The 2,242-nt window shown below is 45.1% G+C and overlaps 1 protein-coding gene across 1 annotated transcript in view; it reads right to left on the bottom strand.

Moving 5' to 3' along the window:
• GIMAP2 (GTPase, IMAP family member 2) overlaps positions 1-1,152 on the bottom strand; it is a 13,087-nt gene extending 11,935 nt beyond the window's left edge. Inside the window, exon 1 of the mRNA XM_011966597.1 lies at positions 1,073-1,152. The gene's annotated coding sequence lies outside the window, so the exon portion shown is untranslated. The remainder of the gene's footprint in view (positions 1-1,072) is intronic.
• Between the last annotated feature and the right edge of the window lie 1,090 nt (positions 1,153-2,242).

Here is a 2,242-nt window from a genome sequence, read left to right on the forward strand (position 1 = left end):
ATTCTCCTGCCTCAGACTCCCGAGTAGGTGGGATTACAAGTGTGCACCACCACCCCTGGCTAATTTTTGTAGTTTTAGTAGAGACAGGGTTTGACTATGTTGGCCAGGCTGGTCTTGAACTCCTGACCTCAATTGATCCACCCGCCTCGGCCTCCCAAAGTGCTGGAATTAAAAGCATAAGCCACCGCGCTAGGCCAAGATCCTTATATTTCTAAACAACCATGCTTCATTTGTCTACTAATAAGGGACAAGATGGGTGGGAAAAGAATGACTTCCTACTTTACAGAGAACTGGAATCACTTGCTGAGGAGCTGAGAAGTGGGTTTCGTTCGTAAGCCTCACGCCCAGTTCTCTCTCGCTTCCTTCCTCCCATCCTCTCACAGGTCAGCCCGGCTCCCTTCTGTTTTTGTTTTGCCTGCACACTCTTCCCTTCTGTCAGCTTTCTTTGTAGGTGTGCCTTCCCTTACACCTGAGGCTCAGTCCTCCCTTTCCCTCTCTTTCTTTTTCCACCTTGCCTCCTTCCCTCCTCTACTCTCTCCAAACCTCCTCCCTCATGTTGAGTCTTTGCTGACAGACTCAATGAATTAAGATTATGACTCTGGGAAACCGTGCAATCCTTTAAGCCAGAAATACACTTCACTTGATCCATCAATTGCTTGAATTTTCCTCATTCCCCAACAGCCATTGATTATGAAGCCCTTGCAATCTAGGAACTACTATGCAGTGAGAAGTATCGGTACATTTTCATCAGCTAGTCTCTCTTGCTTAAATCTGGCAGGCATAGACCAAGCCTACAAGCACAGAAAACTGAAAGCCACATGTTAATGCCCAGATTCTTCCCAGTTAGCACTTTTTATTGGCTTTATACTATGGAAATTCTTTCTTTGCCAGTGATGTGTAAAGCAAATTGCATTGGTTTCCTGTAAACTGGCTTCACCTAAGGAAAAGGCAGTCACTCTAAATTGTTTCTCTTAAAATAGGACAAATTTGTTCTAAGAAAAATGAAAATGTTTGTGCATGGCTTGGAACCTAGAAATCAACACTGCAGAACTTTTTGTAAATCTTGGCTTACCTGATTTACTGTCCAAAGAAACAGTTGGCTCCCTGTTCAGTCCTGTTATCTTGTAGCTCAGCTCCCAGAGAAAAAGAAAGTAAAACTGAAACTCCAGATGGTCTTCTTCCTCTCTTGAATCTTCACTGAGCTTCCTGACTGCTAACAAACCCCACCACGTGCCTATGTCTGAAATTCTCTTTCATGCCATTAAACAAAATAAAGTTTAAATGGAAAGTTAATCAGTAGTTATTTACTGTCATGTGGGCCAACTGTCTCTTCTCAAAAGTGAAAAAAGAGTGTTTTAATTATTTCATCTGTACTAGAAAGAAAGGCACGAATGCCAAGGAAGTTGGTAGATTTCAATCCTTCCCAGCTGGGATATGTCCTAACAGTTAGAAGTTTGTCTAGATGCAAATGACCCCCCGAGAAGGGCTTAAACCTCATTCACACTGGCAGCAGGGATTGTTCTAAAGCAGATGCCACTGGGAGAGAAGAGGAGCCTCTGATAGGCACTGCCCAGGGGAAGAAGGGCACAGAAAGGGGAACCTGAGAGGGGCCGGTGTTGTACGAGTCTGATTGTAAGGACCATTAACCATCAAAACGTTTTTACATAATTAATTCATGGCTTCTAGGTTTCTGGGCCTTTCTTCCCTGTCCAGCTCTATAATTTCAGAGAACCTCCCTGTGGGGAGAAATTGTCTAGGAAATATCTATAGTAATAATCTGGAGTGGTTTATATTGAAGAAGAATAACGCAAATAATTACAGTTGAAATCGTCCAAATATTCTTTTTCTTATACATAGGGCAGTTGCCACAGCAGGGGAAGAAAGACATGGAATTTGTATTGTCTTTAAATACTCCCAGATTAGTAGTGATATGCATTGCTTTCTTTCCAAACTCATTGGTCAAGAATAATCACATAGCCCTAGGCTCCTAATCACAAAGCCCTAGGCTCCTAATCACATGGCTCTCCTATTGAGAGGTGACAACATGCTAGCAGCCCTCGCTCTCGGTGCCTCCTCAGCCTCAGCGTCCACTCTGGCAGCGCTTGAGGAGCGCTTCAGCCCGCCACGGCACTGTGGGAGTCCCTCTCTGGGCTGGCCGAGGCTGCAGCCGGCTCCCTCTGCTTGCAGGGAGGTGTGGAGGGAGAGGCACGGGCTGCGTGCTGCACGGAGTCCAGCGCCAGTT

Source organism: Mandrillus leucophaeus, unplaced genomic scaffold (assembly GCF_000951045.1).
Source record: "Mandrillus leucophaeus isolate KB7577 unplaced genomic scaffold, Mleu.le_1.0 Scaffold767, whole genome shotgun sequence".
Lineage (NCBI taxonomy): Eukaryota > Metazoa > Chordata > Mammalia > Primates > Cercopithecidae > Mandrillus > Mandrillus leucophaeus.